Genomic DNA, 20,175 nt, shown 5'->3' with positions numbered 1-20,175 from the left:
AATGTCCTGTGACATCTCCAAGCAGAGGCTGTAAGGGCCTGCACGCAGTTTTCTTTCTTTCTTTTTAGCTACCATTGTCTGTGTGTGTATCATGAGAACACTTAAGATTTACTCTGGGGGCGCCTGGGTGGCTTAGTCTTTAAGCATCTGCCTTCGGCTCGGGTCATGATCCCAGGGTCCTGGGATCGAGCCCCGCATTGGGCTCCCTGCTCAGCGAGGAGGCTGCTTCTCCCTCTCCCACTCCCCCTGCTTCTGTTCCCTCTCTCGCTGTGTCTCTCTCTGTTAAATAAATAAATAAAATCTTTAAAAATAAAACAAAACAAAAAAACAAAGATTTACTGTGTTAGCAATTTTCAAGTGTATAATGCAGTATTAGTTATAGTCAGATCCCCAGAACTTATTCATCTTATAACTGAAAATTTGTATCCTTAACCAACAACATCTCTCCTTTTCTCTACCTCCTAGCTCCTGCCAACAATTGTTCTACTCTCTGTTGCTAGGAGTCTCACTTTTTTAGATTCCACATTTAAGTGGAATCATACAGTATTTGTCTTTCTCTGTTTGGCTTATTTCACTTGGCATCATGCCCTTCAGGTTCATCCATGTTGCAGATCACATGTGGTTTTCTAACTTGTCTTTCCCTTTGTCGAAAGATGTGCAGCGTTCCAGGTAGGAAGAAGGTGTACTATTAGTAGGTCCTAGAGTGAAGCCAAGTGGAACTGAGCTGAGTCTATTGTATCAGACAGGTAGAAAGAAGGAGAGACAAATGAGTATTCCCTGTTGTAAGCCCCTACAATTCTGAGATTGTTTGCAATCCTTCTTTATCCTGGCTGATCATTCAGAAGCACACTCATGAAAATGTTGCTTTCCATTAGCTACAGAATAAAAGCATAATGTCCTTAGCATAATATACAAGGACCTTCAAAATTGCTCCTCAATCTACTTCTCCTGTCAGTCTGTACTGAGACAGTCTCTGTATAATCAACACAGAAAATTTTAACATCAGAACATCTCTCTGAAGCCCTAGTTCCACCTCTCAGAGATCCTGTGTGTCCTTAGCACCTGACTTATGGAGAAACAGCAATCTCTTCTGACTCTAGTGAGTTTAAGGTAGGACTTACAGCTGACTGTTAAGTGGTTTACAGAACCACTGGAAGGACTAAGGGAACCAAGTAGCAGAACTTCCTCGGAAGAAGGTCACACCCCAGAACTGGCTGACAGGGGGCTACTGCTGCCATTACATTCACAGAACTGCCTTTCCTTGTGGAGGCAGCCCCTCCAGCTGCCTGCACGCCCCTTCTGTGACCACTGACGCCGGCGACACCGGGCCCTTCGCTACACCCAGCTCCCCCCTCAAGCCTCTCATGTGCGCATGTGGTTGGCGAAGTCCAAATCACACCCACAACCGCCAGCTGCAAGGTCATCTGAGAAATGTTGTTTTTAACTTCCAGGCCTGCAATCCAGAAAGGCATCCTAGAAAGAGGTTAGAGTAAATGCTGATTGGATCATTCCTCCATGGTGGGATTAGTGCTCTTATAAAAGGAGGAAGAGACCAGAGCTCACTTGCTCTCTCTCTCTCTCCCCCCACTCTGAGGATACAATGAGAAGGTGGCCACCTGCAAGTTAGGAGGAGAGCTCTTACCAGGAACTGAATCGGCTGACACCTTGATCTTGGACTTTCCAGCCTGCAGAACTGTGAGAAGTAAATGCCTGTTGTTCAAGCCCCCTACCCTGCTCCAGCCAAGGTATTCTGTGATGGTAGCTCAAGCTGAGTAAGACAACCCTCAATAAAGAACCTTCATGCATCTTGTCTCCTGAAGACCCCTTGAGATGGGTAGAACATTGATTCTTATTCCCATCCCTGAGATGAGAAATCTGAGACTCGGGCTCATCACATGGGGAAGCCAGGACCCAAACTCAGGTTTGCTAGCTGCTCGTCCAGTGCCCCTCCCAGCATGCCTAGGAATCTCAGGTTTTCTAAGTGTGAGGCCCTGAGACTTTGAAAATCTAGGGTGACAACTGCAGCTGAGGCTGTTTAGGGGCATAAGGCAGCACTATCAGGGGTGTGGAGAGCTCCCCCAGAAAAAGTCCGCCCTCCGACGGGGTGGGAGAGTCGGCTGCCGGGGAAAATAATTAATCCTTAGTCCTCTGATTCCTATTAGGATAGTGTCTCTCTCATTTGTTATCTTTAAATGAAGTGAAGTGGGCACTATCAGAAAAGTGGTGCTTCCTCCTTGGCTTGTTGGGAAGCTGGGGGAAAGCAAAAATATTTTCCACATTTTGATTTTCACTGGAAATTTTCACCGGAAGAGATAAGTCTTTGTGGGCCATTCATATGCCTAGAAAATCCAATTTGCTGTTATACAAATCTAACCAGAAAGGAGAATTATTGATTTTCCTAGGAAATAATGAAAAGTCATTAATGCATTTACGCCTAGGTGCATTTAGGCTTTCAGAGTGAGAACGCTATTATAATGTTTTCAGTGGCATTTCTAGAAAATGATTCACTCCCAGGCCAAAGAAGAAATAAATTTTAAAATTCAAGAGTCTGAAATATTAATTTCATAGCCTCTAAATCTAGAAATTATTAAATCCTAGAATGTTAGAGCCAGAGGAAATCTCAGAAATGATTGCTCTGGTGGAATTTAACCGAATTTAAAGCAAGAAAACTCTTTGTTCAAATAAGATTTTATGGAGAACGCCCAATCAGATAAGACCAACACTGTTCTGAATGACGTGCGGCTAGATGGTCAAGTCTGATGCATGTGGCCACATGCTCACCATGCTCCCACCCACCCTAAGTCTCCAAGGAAACCCAGGCTTCAAAAAACTCAGTTCCAAAGGCACAGAGATTGTCCAGCTCAAGGCGATATATGTAGTACCAGCACGGGAACTTGGACCTACGCCTTCTGATTTTTGTTCTTTCCTTGAAAAATCCCTGGGACAATATATTCTTTGGCGGCTTCTGCCGATCTCCCTTTGCCCCATGTTCCAAGCACTCACACCCACTTCTCTCTGTAGCTTGAGTCATCCGTTTTTGCTAGTAGATCTGCTGGGATTCCTCTGTTCCTGTGGGTCTTACCTTCTAGGCCCAGCCACTGTGCAAGGGACTCAGGATACATGGGTGACAAGATATCGTCCCTGACCATAAGGGGTGGGGGGTGGGGTACAGTGGGTTGTTGAAAGGGGGAAACCCACAGACAACCAGAGGAATGAAAAGATAAAGACACGGTCTTTAGAGCAAATTCTAATTAATCTCGAACAACTCCTGGGACATGCTTTTTGTCCTCAGCTCGCCATCTTCTTCTAGGGTTGGGCTAGTTAAAGAGATAGAGTCAGGAAAAACCATCCTTTCTCTACCCAAGCTCTGCTCCAAATCCTTCATATGGCATAAAAATGGCATAAAAATTAAGTTAGTTAACTGATAGAATTTTCTCAAACTAAAGTTTATCTCCCAAAATATTTCTTAACCTGTGGTGTCTACTACTGCTTGTCTGTCGCTGAGAGCTAACAGATGGCAAAATTAATGAACAAATAGCAAAGGAATATTTATGCAAAACGTAGAAGCAACTGATCCTGCTCAGGTTAGCAGATTGTTTCTTTGCGACCGACCCATGGGATCATGGTTTTATGCTACATCCATCCGTCCAGTGTTCCAGTGTCCTATGTTCAGTGAAGATACTTGTTAATTCATATGATAATGAGAATATCAATTTTTATCCTTACAGATGCTTAGGCTATCTCTGCATCATTGCCCAGAAGCTGGTGATAGTGGTAGTGTCTGAAAAGATAATAGGTGTTGGAATAGAATTGGGAGAGAGACTTCATTGCATATACTTGTTTATATGTAGACATTTTTACCATGTGCGTCTTTTCAGTTTTCAAAGGAATTAAAATTGAAATACATGTGCTTTAAACATACGATGCTGGGGTCTTACCTTACAGATTCTTTTTTTTTTTTTTTTGAGACAACTGCCTTTTTTTTTTAAGATTTTTTATTTATTTATTTGACAGAGAGAGACACAGCGAGAGAGGGAACACAAGCAGGGGGAGTGGGAGAGGGAGAAGCAGGCTTCCTGCGGAGCAGGGAGCCCGATGTGGGGCTCGATCCCAGGACCCTGGGATCATGACCTGAGCCGAAGGCAGACGCTCAACAACTGAGCCACCCAGGCGCCCCTTGCCTTGCAGATTCTGAGTGTGACCTGGGCATTAGGGATTTTCAAGGCTTCCCAGGTAATGGGAACATGCAGCCAAGATCAAGAACCACTGTTCTCAGCTATTATCAGAAACTCTTTTACTATCACATACTGATAATTGTAAATTAAAAAATTGCTTTTTTTCAGCAAGGAAGGGCTCCTTGAATGTCAAAAACTTTCACAGCCTCTCACACCACAGTTGACATATTTTTGGTATGTGTTGATTGCAAAAAGATCGAATGTCCAAAGTTACTAACAATTAATTTCAATGAAATTGAACATATATTTGAAAAATAGTAAAAGGTATATAAATATAGGTAAGAAGCAATGCCTACGCTCTTTATGGGTAATTTTACACTTTTACATCTTCTCATCTACGAGTTGCGTATGTATACATACAAAATCTTCTTGCAAAATTCCTGGTTCCTTAGAGGTCCACGGTGTACAAAGTAGGAATCACTGAATTTAGGAAATGCTTTTCCTGGACAAGACTGTAGGGAGACATTTTGATCTCTTAGGTAGTAAACAGCAAACAGCAGGTGTTTCCGTAGCGTTGACTTGAGATCTGCTTGTTTTTTGTTATTGCTTTATTTAAATTTCTACCCACCATATTCCAATATTCTCTAGAATACAAACTTTGCCTTGCAATCCTATTTACAAGCTTTGCCTAAATATGCACCAGGTTTTCTCTGTCAGTAAGTTTGCTGGGGACATTTGCCTTGCTTGGAATGAAATCCTCCTACGCCTCCTCCACCATGATAATGCCCCTGCTCAACCTACCTTTTCATGAAAACCCCCTTTACACCCTTCCTTAACACTGTGAGGCAACTAACCCTTTACCTGTTGGAAGCCAGTCTGACTTTTCTCTTTGAAGGTCTCCTGGTCCCCTTGAATTAGATGTCAATGGAAATGTATGGTGAAGATTTTTCCGGGCTACTGGCTGCTTTAGGGAGCCCAGGGAACCTTTGGACCTCCTCTGTAGAATGACAGTTTGATTATGAGAGGTTCATCAGAAGCTCATTAAAAGTGGCCAAAAATGGCCAATCCTGAATGCGCCATGCTATGTTACCCCCGGTTTTGCAGTTATGAATTACATTACTCTTTTTCATTTCCAGTCAACCATCAAGTTTCATTCAACCAAAATCTAAGAACTATTCTATATATTGGATTTTCTTAGATATATTACCACACCATGGTACTTGGCATGATTTTTACTAAGCCTTACACATTTTACTGTCAGTTCTGAAAACTATGGATTTTTTTCCTCCCTTGTGCATATCTGACTCTACCTTAAAGTTAAAAATCATTAAGAAACAGAAAAGCATTTCACCCCTTGAACGTGCAATATATACATAGTTCAACTTGTACTCACTTTGCAAGCAAGCAAGATTCCAGCCATCCATCAACTTGTAGTAACTTTTATTTAATTGTATTTTAAAAGCATATCAGGTGACAGCAGTAGCTGAAAAAAAGTCTAAATAGCCACATCACAGTTAACTAATAGTGCCAAAGGGTTCACCAGAATTTGCTTCTAAGTCCTCGAGAAGAATGGCTTGTTATTTTATAGATTTTCTTCTTTGGCTGTTCCTCAGCCGACTCTATGAAATTGTTTTATAATGAAGTTTCTCCCTCTTTATTTCTTTATTTTTTTATACGATCATAAAAGTAATACCTGTCTATTATGGAGTATTTTGAAAAAAATATGCATTTAAAAAAAATCCTTAAAATCCCCATTATAATTTACCATTCAGAGATAAGCGTTAACATTTGGTTGCATTTCCTTTTCTCCTTTTTCTGTGTAAATGTATGTGTATGTTTATACATATACACACGCAAATGTATAAACAAAATAGGAGCATATAGTATACATATACATTTTTGTGTTCTGTTTTTTCTCTCAAAATCTGTTATTAGCATTTGTTTCCCCATCCTCCATGTCCTCTATTCTCCCATTCATTCCCCCAATGCCCGATCTCATTTCCTACCAGCCCCCCGACTCAGAGTTTTCTCAGTCCTTACCTTGCTGCCCCCCTAGTCTATCCCCGATGCTGTAACCAAAGGCATTTTTCTCCAGTATGGTCCCAATCACTTCACTCCCCTATTTTAAAGCCTTTGACATGTTGCCTCTTTGCTCACAAGGTAAATGCAAGTTCCCTTTAGTGTCCTGCATGACTTTCACTTCCTGACTCAGGCTTCTTTTTCAGTCATAGCCAGTCGCTCTCCCCCTCCATATATTCTGTGCTCTTGTAGCATTTCTCAAAGTGTGACCCACAGGCTACCTGCTTTAGCATACCAGAGGAACTTTTAAACAGTGTGGAGTCTGAGGTGACACTCTATTTTTAATTAGGTCTCTAAGTGATTTTTGAAGACCTTACAACATGGAAATTTCTTTGCTAAGACCAACTAATAGAAAAAATTAAAATCAATCATTTAAAGGCATTTCTCATCCATTCCATACCTCATTTGACCCTCATTGCATTGCTCTGAAGTTGGTTTTATCATCATTATACTCATTCCACAGATGAGGAAACATGCTGATGAATTGAAGACGTGAAGAGATTTGTCCAATCCACACAACCAGTAAGGTCTGGAGGTAATATAACATGCAAGTGTGTTCTTTCCAAATCCAAATCCTATGAGCTTTCCCCTGTATATTACCAGCTTTCCACTTTGACCTGTAAAGAGAGAGACTTTGTTCTATGTGCCTTTAGTAAAGGTACTCATCCTTCAAAACTGTGGTAGACATTGCAGGTGCTCTCACTGTAGCCCCGAACACTCACCTTCCCAGTACACATGGTTGGTTGGCCTTCTACTGCAAGCACCTAAGATTTTCTGTTTAACATCTTTCTCTTGACCTGAGCAAGAGGTAGACTCAAAATGCCAGGGAGTCAGAGCCCCCAGGAGCCAATGGCAGATGGGAGCTAGAGGTAAATACTCTAGGCTTGCCACCTGGGGTGTGGTGAGGGGACTTTGAGATGTGTTCTACAGCGGCCCCAGAGATGTTCATGTGGTGCATGGCTTCACAAAGCTTCCTTTTATTCCCCTCCTGTGTCTCTCCCATCTCACATTCTCGTTCTGCCTTGGTACTTTCTGGGGATCACCTGCCAACTAAACTACTTGAACTCATATCTTGTCTCACTGTCTGCTTCAGGAACCCAACTTAAGACAAAGGCCCAGCTTACATGCAAGGGATACATGTACCCCTATGTTTATTGAAGCATTATTTACAATAGCCAAATTATGGAAGCAGCCCAAGTGTCCATCGAAAAATGAATGGATAAAGAAGATATGTATAAAAAAATGAAACCTTGCCATTTGCAACAATATGGATGGAGTTAAGAGAGTATAATGCTAAGTGAAATAAGTCAGTCAGAGAAAGACAAATGCCCTATGACTTCACTCACATATGGAATTTTAGAAACAAAACAAAGGAGCAAAGGGAACAAAAAAGAGACAGAAAGAGACAAATCAAGAAATAGACTCTTAATTATAGAGAACCAACAGGTGGTTACCAGAGGGGAGGTGGGTGGGGGGATGAGGGAAATAGGTGATGGGGATTATGAGTACACTTATCGTGATGAGCACTGAGTAATATATAAAATTGTTGAATCATATATTGTACACCTGAAATGAATAAAACACTACATGCTAACTATTTGGGAATTAAAATAAAAAGATTAATAAAATAAAATAAAACACAATACAATTAAATTAAATAAGTAGGTGCTCACTGCTCATGACCACTTCAACAGAATCAGCCACATCTCTCTGATGGCATGATCTGTTCAATGGTTGATCCTGCTGCTAGTTTGGCCACATGGTTAGCAGCCCAGTCCTCTGCTGATGGGGACTGTTGTACCCTACCTGTAAGACTCTTGCTCATAGTCTCCTCCATACTATCCAGGCACCCACAACTTGAGCATATTTGGGAACTGGGGAGCTGGGATCTCTCCTCATCAGGATGGTAGTGGAAACTGTTCTCACTGAAGAGATTATTCCAGCAAAAAGATTTCAACCTAGGGCTCCCTCCTCTTGAGATGTAGAATTCTCTACATGAGGGCCAGAATTGCTCAAATTGTCCCATCCCCTCAAGACCTCACTGCCCATCTTCTTCCTGCCTTTGAACTCAGTATTTAGCCCAGGGCTTGGCAGAAAACTCTGCACTGGTTTCATTAACACGGATAACAACTGACACTTTGCATTAAGCTGATCTCCCCTGTGGAAGTAAGCATCCCTTATCCATGGGATTGCTTCCTGGGCCACACATCCAGGGCCACCAGGCAGCCCAGTGCCCTAGGCACTCTACTGAGCACAGGGAGAAGACAATCAGTTACCTAGGGCTCTCCGTGACAAGTCCTGCTGCCCATCTTCTTTCTCAAAGGCAACTGCATTTCCTAGAATCTACCATCTTTTGAGAACTCCATTTAGTTTTCTTGGACATATAGTGAGTGAGAATATTTTTTAAAATTAATTGTATTTTTATATCCTAGGAGCCAATAGTCAAATTAAATTTAAGAAAATAATGTCATTTACAATAACATAGAAAAATATGAAATCCTTACAAATCCAGACAAAAGCTGGGTGAGACCAATACCCTAAAAACTAAACATTACTGAGACAAAGTAAAGACCTAAGTACATGGAGATGCGTAGCGCACTTATGGATTGGAAGACTCATTGTTGAGGAGTCCGTTCTCATATCTATAGACCCAGCACAGTCCTTTTCAAAACTCTAACAGGTTTGTTTGCAGAAATATAAAAGCTGATTCTAGGGTGCCTGGGTGGCTCAGTCAGTTAAGCGTCTGCCTTCAGCTCAGCTCATGGTCCAGTGTCCTGGGATCAAGTCTTGCATCGGGCTCCCTGCTCAGTGGGGAGTCTGCTTCTCCCTCTCCCCCTCGCCCCTGATTATGCTTTCTCTCTCTCTCAAATATATAAATAAAATCTAAAAAAAAAGAAATTTAAAAGCCCATTCTAAAATTCATATTGAAATACAAACGACCTTAATGGCCAAAAGAACTTTGCAAAAGAGAACCAAATCAGAGAACTCAAACTTTTTGACTGCGAGTTATTATAAAGCTGCTGTAATGGGGGCTGTGTGTGGTATTGGCTTCCTAATAGGCAAATTGATCAATGGAACAAAATGGAGAGTAAAAAAATAGACCTATATACATATGATCAATTGATTGTTAATAAAAGTGCAAAGACAATTCAGTGGAAAAAAGATACTCTAACAAATGGTGCTGGGACAATTAGATATCCATATGCAAAAAAATAAAATACGAATTTCCATGCATGCCTCACACTACATACAAAAGTTAACTTAAAATGGTTCATAAGCCAAAATGTAAAATGTAAAATTATAAAATTTATAGAAGAAAACATAGGTGATAATCTTTGTGGCTTTGAGTTATGGATTCCTTAGATATACCACTAAAAGCATGATCCGTAAAGTGAAAAATAAGTTGGTCTTCATAAAAATTAAAAACGTCTAGTCTTTGGAAGATACCATTAAGAGAATGAAAAGTCACACCTCTGTAGGAGAAAATATTTGCATTTGAAAAGCATATATCTGATAAAGGACCTGTATTTATATACATATATGAATTATTATATATAATATATAACATGTTTATATATATATAATATAATAACATGGATAAACCTCAACATAATTATGCAAAGTAAAAGTAGCCAGATTAAAAACTGGTATATACTTTTGATTCTAATTATGTAAATTTCTAAAAAATGAATACTAACGTATGGTATTGAAAGCAGAGCCATGGTTACCTGGGGTTAGGGGATGGAGTGGAGGGGAAGGGATGGAGGTCAGGAGGGAGGGATCAAAGTAGCATGAGGAAATCTTTGGAGGTGATGGGTATGTTCATGTCAAAAGTTATCATACTGTGCACTTTAAACATGTGCAGTTTAGAGGTGCATGGGTGGCTCAGTTGATTAAGCAGCCAACTCTTGATTTCAGCTCAGGTCATGATCTCTGGGTTATGAGATTGAGCCCCAGGTTGGGCTCCACACTCAGTGGGGAGTCTGCTTGAGGATTTTCTCTCTCTCTCCCTCTCTCTCTTCCCCCAACTCGTTTGCACTTTCTCGCTCTCTCTGAAGTAAATAAATAAATCTTAAAAAAAAAAAAAAAGCATGGGACACCTGGGTGGCTCAGTCGGTTAAGTGTCTGCCTTTGGCTCAGATCATGATCTCAGGGTCTTTGGATCGAGTCCTGCATCTAGCTCCCTGCTCAACGGGAGTCTGCTTCTCCCTCTCCCCCTGCCCATCCCCCATCCCCCCATGCTCTCTCTCTCTTTCAAATAAATAAATAAAATCTTAAAAAAAATAAGTATGTGGGGCGCCTGGGTGGCTCAGTTGGTTAAGCGACTGCCTTCGGCTCAGGTCATGATCCTGGAGTCCCGGGATCGAGTCCCGCATCGGGCTCCCTGCTCGGCAGGGAGCCTGCTTCTCCCTCTGACCCTCCCCCCTCTCATGTGCTTGCTCTCTCTCATTCTCTCTGTCTCAAATAAATAAATGAAATCTTTAGAAAAAAAAAAATAAGTATGTGTAGTTGATTTTATGTCAGTTTAACTTCAACAAAACTGTTTAAAACAAAACACACACACAGCACCCATCTTAGGATATTATAAAACAGACCCCTTTTTGCTTTTCCAAGGTTTTGATATAACATACATACTATTAACACCCCAAGGTCCCTTGGATCATGACCTGAGCCGAAGGCAGCCGCTTGACCAACTGACCCACCCAGGTGTCCCTTCTGTTCATTTTTTAAATATTGCATTTTAAGGATGTATCAATTCACAACCACTTGAAAATTAGAAAAACAAAACAAAGTGTAAGACACAAAACTGGACCTTTACCACAGATAGTTTAAGGGACGCTGACTTAATGGGGCTTGTTTATCTTTTCCATACATCTGTAAACTGAGCCACAGGAATGTTCAATGACTTGCTCAAAGGCTAACAAGTGGCTAGATCATAGGACCGGCAGATCATAGGACTGACAGATCCCTGGACCTGGGCCTTGTGTTATTCACTCCCCTCTTGCTATGGAATCACTTGCCGTTAGCTCCATAATACATTGAGCTTCTTAGGTCATTCAAATGTGTGAGTTGTTAAACTCTGGCTCACAGGTGGACCAACAGCGTGCCCTTACTCTGAATGTTTCCCCAGATCACTGTGACAGATGACACCCCAGAAGCTGTGCAGCAACAGCAGGGTTCTAGCCCTGACTGGCTGGCGAGCAAGGCCTGGAGTTTCATTAGTACTGGATTCGCCTTACTAAGTAAACATGCTTATTTGGTTTTAATATATTAGGCTTTGCTATTCAGAACTAGATTAAACTGTCAATCATCTCCCCCATATTTCATATTGTTTCCTCTGGGCAGGGACATGCGTGATGTTACACATGTCTCGCCAATAAAACAGCCCTCTGGATTGAAATCTGTTCAGGACTTATAGCAAGATGTCAAATTAATTGTACCGAAATAATGAGTTAGCACCAAATGCTAATTAAATATTGATGAAAGTCATACTTTCAATTATCTTCATTATGGCCCCATGTTTTATGTAGGCATTAAATGCTTGCAGTACGGCTATGTCTGGTAATTAGCTCTGCACTATTAAAAAAAAAAGCTCGAGTTATTGCCCTCCATATTAAAAGCACTTAGAAACCACTTGGAAAATGGAAACTCTGAAAAGAGGCAGTACTTTTTTTCTGAAAATGTTTGAAGTTCTCTGAATTCTGTACTTCCTGTTCATAGTAATGGATACTCTTTTTTTTTTTTTTTTTTAACTTGGGCAGATTAGAAGTCAGAAGGTCCTTCAGAGTCCCCACTGAACTCTGCTGAGTCATGGCTTTTTCCACTCTGGTTAACTTCTGGAAGCCTCTCCTTTTAACCACCTACCCTGCCTTTTACCCTTTTCCTGCCTGTAGGTACAATGGCTCCCTCTGGCAAATATGACCACTGCTCCCATTTATGGAGTCGTGATTCAGCTGTTCCTCAGAGCACAGTCCTGGCACTGTGAGCATTAGAGTTACCGGGGTTAATATTTAACATGTAGACTCCCCAGCCCCCCACAGGGGACCCAACACAGAGGAGCAGGCCAGGGATGTGGAGGGTACAGTTTGATAACTTATACATCCCAGCATTTTCCATCTTGGCTGCATAGTTGAATAAACCTGGGGTCTTTTAACAGCGACTTCACCGATCTTACTAAGGGCCACGGTAAATATGTATATGTGTGAACATATGCGTGCACACTAACACATCTTACATGATTCTAATGTGTGGTTAGGGCGGGGAACCAGTATAATGGGCCCTTAAATAGTATGTATACTCTGCAATCCTTTCTGCTTGGAAGGTTCTTCCCACTTCTATGCTTGAAGATTTCTTTTTCCATTCACTGTTAGTGATGCACTTTTTTCAGAAATGTGAACATACTCTACACTGGTTGGTCATTGCCTGTCTGTTTTCAGAACCACTCCTTTCAATATAAAACACCCTCAGGGGGAGAATCAGGTGCCACCAGGACATCTTATCACAGAGCCATGGAAGCAAGCTTTGGGCACAGGCGGGGAATCCTGACTCTACCATTTATTGGCTGTGTGACCTTACATAAGTTATTTAACTTCTCTGACCCTCAGTTTCCTGATCTGGGAAAGGGAGGTAATAAAATCCACTTCCTCGGTGGACATGAGCACCAAATGAGATACTGTACAAGCGCGTGTGCCAGGTGGTTGATCTCCGGCTAAGGTGTAATGCAAGGAGGCTGCTATCTGAACCACTTGACATGTGTGAAAGGGCCTGGAAGAGATTCATAGTAAATACTCCATAAATGTCACTTAAAAAAATTAATTGGATTCTACAGCTGTTCTATATTCATTCACTGAGTTGGGATAGAAATAGGGGGGAAAAAGGAGCATTAGAGAGAGCTGGTTCTGTCGGTGAAGACTTCTGCTTCTGGCACAGCTAAAACATTCTGTCCTGTAGAACATGGCTCTTGCCACTCCCCAGCTCACAGTCCTCCAGTAGCTTCCGTGTGAAAACCAAAGTCCTCATCGTGTATGGTCCAACCCTGGCCACTTGTTTAGCATCAGCTCCACCAGGCTCCACTTGCTCACTGATTTCAAGCCACACAGGTCTTTGTGCTGCTCCTAGAACAAGCCAAGCAAAGGCCTCTCAGGGTCTTTATGATTTTCGGTCCCTTCTACCTGGACCCCTCTTTGCCATCATTGCATTTATGGCTGGCTTCCTCTTTTCATTCCGGTCTGCACGTAACTGTCACCACCCCAGAGAGACCTCCTTGGCCATCTCTCCTCCTCACCCTGCCCTATTCATCACTCATGTATCTAGAAGACTGCTCAGCAGGGATGGAAGGAATTAATGACTGAAGGCTGGAGATGAGAAGGGAAAGCGAAGTACCAATCCTGAGCATCTGCAGGCTTTATAATCATTCTTCAGGATAGTCATGTTCTCACCATTGCACACATGGGCTAAAGACTCACAGGTGAGAAGTGGCTGCCACTGCAAAGTCACAATGTCCAAAGTCACGAGTATGATCTTTCCCCTCAGCCTGCCCTGCTCCCAGTGGATCCTATCTCAGTGAATGGTGGCAGCATCTTCCCCATTGCCCAAATTAGAAAGCCAGGAGTCTGAAAACAAAAAAAAAAATCAAATTAAAAAAAACCCCAAAAACCCAAACCAGGAGTCTTGCTGGGGGCACTCCCCTCCCTCACTGCCTATGTCCAATTCATCAGGAGACTTAGTGACTTGCCTCCCAAATATCTCTCAAGTCCATCTGCTTCTCACCATCTTTAATAACGCTCTAGTCCAAGAAATCATTACTTTTTTCCTGGATCTTATAGTGTTTTCTACCTGGTTGACCCTCTTTCCCAGGCTTGTTCTCCAACACCCCATCCTCTTCACAAAGACCTGAGCAATCATTATGAAATGCAGAACTGATTATGTCCTGTTGTCCTTCCCTTGCTTAAATATTTCAATGATTTCCCATTGTTCTTAGCACCCTACTGAAGTCCTAAATTTGGCCTGCAGTTTTGGTACCATCTTGCCCTTGCTTCCTTTCCACTGGTTTCCACTCTGCTCACTGTGTGCTGGCCACTCTGGCCTTGGGCCATATTTCTAAATAATCCAGGCACCTTCCTAGCTCAACCTGCATACTCCTATCACCCTCCTGCCTTGTCACCTGGTTTTGAATAGTTAAGCTCTCATCCTTTAAGTTTCAGCCCAGTTATATTTCAGAAACGTTTTCCGATCCCACAGGCTATGGACCGAAGTGAACCTTCACAGAGCAAGTGGCTTCTTCATCAGGGAGTTTACTACGGTTGCAACCAAGAGCTTGTGAACTTATGCCTGTCTCTCTTACTAGATTATAAACTCCTAGAGGCATACTACACATTTATCTTGTGGGTGTTATTCCATCACTTAGTATAGAGTTGTGCATAGAAAGCACTCAATAAATATTGTTGAATTAATTAATATGACCTCACTTTGAGTGGTGGACCTGCTGGGGTTAGAACTTGGCTTTGAACCTAAGGCTGTCCAACTCTTAACTACACTAATGTTCTTTCAACCAAGGGGCCAGAGAGAAGTGGGGGATTGGAAAGTCTGCCTGGAAGCTAGGGCTGGGAAGCATCTACCGCGGGGGCCCGTCTCGGCCCAGGTGTTTGGAGGCTGCTTGCTGTGTTCTTCTTCATCCCCGTCAGACTCCCAGACTGCTTAGAGTCTCACTCTTAGACTTTACCTTTGCTTTTTCACTTCTTTCAACTTTTAAAGCCATGACAGAATATCACCTTTCAGGAGGCACACTGCCTCATTTGGAGCTGGTAAGATAAGGGAAGAGAAAGCTTAATTGATGGTGAGTGACGAGGTTGATGCTCCTGTGTATCCGAAAATGAGGTGTGCGAGCCGAAATTGGATTTGCGGGGTTAGTGGCAGCTGAAACAGGGCCACGCTGCTAAAGAGCAGCTAAAATCCGCTCGTTCACTCATTCACTCATTCAGTCACTCCTTCAGGTAGTGATAGAGCTCCTATTATGTATGAGGCACTGATCTAGCATGAAATATACAGCAATGAAAAAAAAAGAGAGAAAAAAAACGGCTGGCACTGTCCTCATGGATCTTATATTGTAGTGTGAGAAAGACAATTATATTGTAGTGTGAGAAAGACAATAAACACATAAAAATTAAGTATCTTACAATATTAGGTGATGGTATGCACTTTGAGGAAAATTAGTGTAAGGTAAGGAGATAATAGAGAGGGAAATGGGGCTAGATTAGTTTATATTTATTTATTTATTTAGGTGAGTTTAGATGAGTAGTAGGAGAAGGCCTCTTGGAGGAGGTGACATTTAAGCAAAGATCTAATGAAATAGGTCACACGAATACAGAAAGAATTTTCCAAGCAGAGGAGGTAGGTGATATAGGAAAAAGTTTGGCTCACACTTTAGTTAGGGGAGGATAAATGTTTTAACAAATGTTGGAGGAGGTCACAGAGAGTATACGAACACTAGATAACCTTGGAACTGGACCCCAGCAGTCAGAGACTCCTCACTCCCTTCCCTATCCTTGAAATGTGCGTTCTGCTTGCCCTCTCCGGTCCTGGAAACTGTCCAGGGACACAGCCTCAAGACGACGATGTGGTGCTGAGACTATCTGGATGGTATACATGACTGAACCCAGTTAAGACCGCTATGTAAACTTTTAAGATTTGACAAGTGGATGCAGAGATCTACTTGTCATGTGGCCACCCAAGACAAACCTCGTAAATAAGTTCCCTGCTTATTAAACCTGCCACCTACCTCTCTGGAGTGACCTGCCTCTCTCTTTGGCCTCTCCTGGCCCTACACATGGGCTGGTTTTAGATTATACTGGGGAAGTTCCTGAAGAGATTAGGACCTATACGAACACCACCCGTGCCCATCATGGAAACTCAGTGGTTTCACACAGAAGGTGCTTATTTCTTGCTCATTGCAGAGGCCAGTGTGGCTCTAGGAGATGTGCTTCCCCATATTGTTTCCGGGACCCAGGACCCTTCCCCCGTGGGCTCTACCACCCTCTAGCGTCCTGAGTCCTCTGTATCCCATTGGCAGGTGATGGAAATAGGTTATATGGGAGGTTTCTACTGGCCAGGTCTGAAAATGGCACGTTTCACTCATTTTCTTGTTTCATCAGCAAGAACCCAGTCACATGCCACTTCTACCAGCACAGGAGGCTGGGAAATACAACTTAGCTGTGTGTTTGGGAAGAAGAGGATCCAGGTTTGGGAAGCAGCTAGCCCATCTCGTTCCAGCATACATAAAGGACATAGAGGAGCCAGAGTGACTGTTGCTGAGGGAAGATGATATTTGAGAGGTGGGCACGTGCTAAGGCAGGTACGGCTTCAAGTCATAGAATGGACTTTGTGTTATTTTCCGGAGTATGTTGGCATGATACCGAAGGATTTTAAACAAGGGAGTGATATGCTTGGATTTCAATTTTCAAAAAGAACTTGAAAGCTCTTCAGAGACCATAAAGTAGGAACAAGAAAGGCTATGATGATAATTCATGGGAGAGGGGCTGAAAGCGGGGACTAAGTCATGGCTGTGGTAAAGTGCTGAAAATGGTCTGACTGAACAATTTTGAAGGAAAAGCAAACAGGAGTTACTGTTAAATTGAATGTGGAGCCTGACAGAAAGAGAGGAATCAATAAAGTTTGCTCAGTGTTTTGTCTGAGAAACTAGGTAAATCGTTTTGTCCTTTACTGAGATGGTAGAGACTGGAGAAGGAGGAGGGGACAGAAATGGAGACTTCTCTTCCAGACATTCTGTTTGTAACGCCTGTTGAACAGCCAAATGAGGCTATCAAGCAGGCAATTGCAGATGGGAAGCTCATGATGGGAGGAAAGGGTGGATAAGGGCTGGAGATATAAAATTTGGGGTTATCAGGGGGTGGGTATATGAAGCCATTAGGAGGTCCCTAATGTCAGTAAAGAAGAAAGAATTTTGAGGACCAAGCTCAGGAGCATTTCAATATCTAAAGCTCAAGTCACAGACTCATGGACTCAGAAATAAAAAAGCTCTAAGTAGTTAATAGGTCAAACCTCTCATTTTTTCAGGGAAGAGACTAAGCTTGAATGATTCCATTGCCTACCTAAGATTGCATCATTTCTGTTCACGGAATTCAGCTACAATCCAGATGCTAATGGCGACTTACTCACTGCTTCCTCATCTATCTCATAATCAAAATATTAATTCCTGTGGTGAAAGATAAGAGAGGGGACTCAGTGAGATGCTAGAAAAAAGGAGGGAAATAAAATGTGCTGGAGAATATACTTGCCCCCCCCCCATCCTGCTCTTCATTGTTCTAATCACTGTAGAACACATTTTATGTAAAGGTTAAAGTATTAGGTCACTTTCATATTATTTCAACTCTGAAGAGACTGAGAGAGTACTGAACAGTAACCAATCCTGAAACACATTTCAGATGAAAGGGGGGAAAATATGATGAGCTATTGGAAGAAAAAAAAAAGGGGGGAAACTGCATCCATTGTCCTTATATAGAAAGCAGAAGTTAATCAGTTTTGCCTTTTTTTCTGAGAGTTCTGGATTTGGGCTGTGGTTGGGGATTTGGGATGAAGGAAGGGAAGGCAGGCCAGACACGTGATGGAAGTGGTGGGGGAGCCCAAAGAAGTAGCATAGTCTCAAGGGGCCGGCCCCATTTAACCATACTGGGAAGGAGTCAAATTAGGGGACTGAAAAATAATACAGATGATAGTGGAAGCATAGATGGTCCGGGAAGACGATATCCAGAATGATAAAGAAACTACATATAGTGAAGAGAAAGATGAACCTTGCCAAGGAAGAGAGGAAGAATAACCCCATCTATCTGCTGTCCTTTTACCATAGTGGTTGAACCGTGCAATGTTGAATGGTCATTTTCTGACTCCATCATCCCTTCTAGATTTACTAATTGGCAATCTACTGTAAGGTGAAACTTTCCCTTCTTCTTTTATTTATTCATTTCTATCGGCATGTACTCATGGCCTCCTATTTTACTCAAGGGGTTGCAGCACGTTACAATGATTCTTTATTTTCATATTCAAATTGTCCCGGGCTATACCAATGGGAGCCCCTTTAAACTGATTTGTGTGGCCTTTTGATGTCTCCATCATTCTTGAGTGTTTCATTACTTTCTGGCACAAAAAGTTTTAGTTTTACTTTGTATTTTTCTTGCCCTAGTCCCGGAGAGAGCCATTTCTTCAAGAAGCCCTGGTTCCTTTTAATGGAGGATGGTATTAAGAAATCTAGATCTAACCTTCAGAATGTTCTTGCTCCTAGAGCCTCTCATAGGGCAGCACTAGGAAATCTATATATATATGTAGACATATACATCTGCATCTCTTTATCTCTTTGTCTATCTTTCTATCTATCTATCTAGTACAAGGCGGTTCAATTTAGCACTATAACATTTATTAGCAGTCCCCTCTCCTTAATTGTAACTTCCTTATCTGGCAATAAAATACCTGACTTCCATTATTCTCAACGTGTTTATTTATATGCTCAAACTCCTGACCATACCAGGTGAAAATTTGACCCTAGACACATTGCCCCTCCTATCATACCTCAAGCCCCACTGAGCACAGTACCCCAAAGCTTGGACTCAAAGAAGGGGAAGAAAGAAGTCCCCTGTGTCTTCTAGGAAAGGAGTCATTGAAGGGGTTTCTCAGATTTGTTGTCAGCTTTACTGACACATATCTACTATATGTTGTCAGTTGCCCTACTTACCCTCTGTGGTTCCTCCTCTATTACCCACTTTCACTGCCTGCAGATCCACCTGCCAAGGCCTCACTGTTACAACTGCCACAGGGTGCACAAGAGCTTGCCTGTCAGGAGCCAGTGTTGCTCAGTGAGCCCCCTGCAACCATGGGGCTCGGTGCCCACCTGCACTTCTCTGCCTTGGTTCACCACTCAGCCCCAAGGCCACTCAGCTTAAGCTCAGAGGTGCAGGGTTCCATCAGCTTCTGGCTCTTACCAATGCCCTGATGACTTTTCAATGTTCTCATTAAATAACAAACACTAACAAAGACAGTTCTGTCTGTTCTTGCCTTTACATTTTTGTCGTAGAGACTCAAGTGTAGCTTATTGGCTGAATGAGGAATGATGTCCTTCTGCTCCTGGTTTTCTAACTTCCCCCTCAGGTTTCCCCATCCATTCCCACTCTTAATAACATTCAAATTCTCCTGTCTTTTCTGAATGAGAAAATATGTGCCAAGTATATTGATGAATGTGAACAGGTCCTGGAAGAAAGAGGTTGGAGACACATCTGGTCTAGAGCTCGGCCAATCCCCAGTTAGGTCCCCATCTCCTTGATCTGATAATCTCTTCTACTTTTAATACTCAAAGGACAGGCTAACAACAGCTCCTAAAGAATGGACTGGGTAGCTTCTTATAACTGGCTGGGTTCTGTGGAACTCTCAAGAGAAACATTCCTCTCCAGAGCTGTGCCAACCGTATGTGACTCACACACTAGAACCAGGCTGAATGGAACAACAGAGGTGTGGGGATTGATGGATCATCCTTGGATCATACTATGATGGTGGTCAGCTTCCATATTTTTTTCACTTAAAGCACAGCTCTGTGTATGTCCTACATTTCAGACAGTGCTGAGTAATGAGGTTACAGAGTTGAATATTTATACTACCACTATTAATAAATCATCCTTTTCCTCAATAATAATTCACTGCCTAGTTTAAGAGACAAACAAATGAACAAATGATTGCAATGCATTATACCTGGTGAGGTGCCAGGAGTATGATAGAAATGTAGAACAAATAGGAGCTGGCAGAGACGGGTGAGGAATTGCTCTCAAGATGAGGTCATGAGCATTGGGAGGACAGCAGAGTTAGTCAATATAAAATAGAAATAAATAGAATACATACCATATAATGGAATATAAAGAGTATA

The sequence above is a fragment of the Leptonychotes weddellii genome, chromosome 3 (genome assembly GCF_054177405.1).
Source record: "Leptonychotes weddellii isolate Sample4059 chromosome 3, ASM5417740v2, whole genome shotgun sequence".
Lineage (NCBI taxonomy): Eukaryota > Metazoa > Chordata > Mammalia > Carnivora > Phocidae > Leptonychotes > Leptonychotes weddellii.
This window is presented reverse-complemented; position numbering follows the sequence as displayed.